The 203-nt window shown below is 34.5% G+C and overlaps 1 protein-coding gene across 1 annotated transcript in view; it reads right to left on the minus strand.

The window, feature by feature from the left end:
• The window catches only part of LOC119586257 (SNF-related serine/threonine-protein kinase-like), a gene marked incomplete in the record, with an annotated part of 91,676 nt that overhangs the window by 9,807 nt on the left and 81,666 nt on the right, over positions 1 to 203 (minus strand).

Consider the following 203-nt stretch of genomic DNA (forward strand, 5'->3'; position numbering starts at 1 on the left):
CAGAACTAAATTATTTCCACATTTCCTCCCATCCCTTGAGTGATTTACTGATTTGGGAAATCATGCTGGAAGATTTCTGCTCATTTTGTCACAAAGGCAAAAAGACTGAACAGCATCATAAGCCACACTGTATCAATATAAAAAAATACATATCAAATGAGCAAGCAGCATGATAAAATGTCCTCTATGATATAATCTACTAG

Source organism: Penaeus monodon, chromosome 21 (genome assembly GCF_015228065.2).
Source record: "Penaeus monodon isolate SGIC_2016 chromosome 21, NSTDA_Pmon_1, whole genome shotgun sequence".
Classification (NCBI taxonomy): Eukaryota; Metazoa; Arthropoda; class Malacostraca; order Decapoda; family Penaeidae; genus Penaeus; species Penaeus monodon.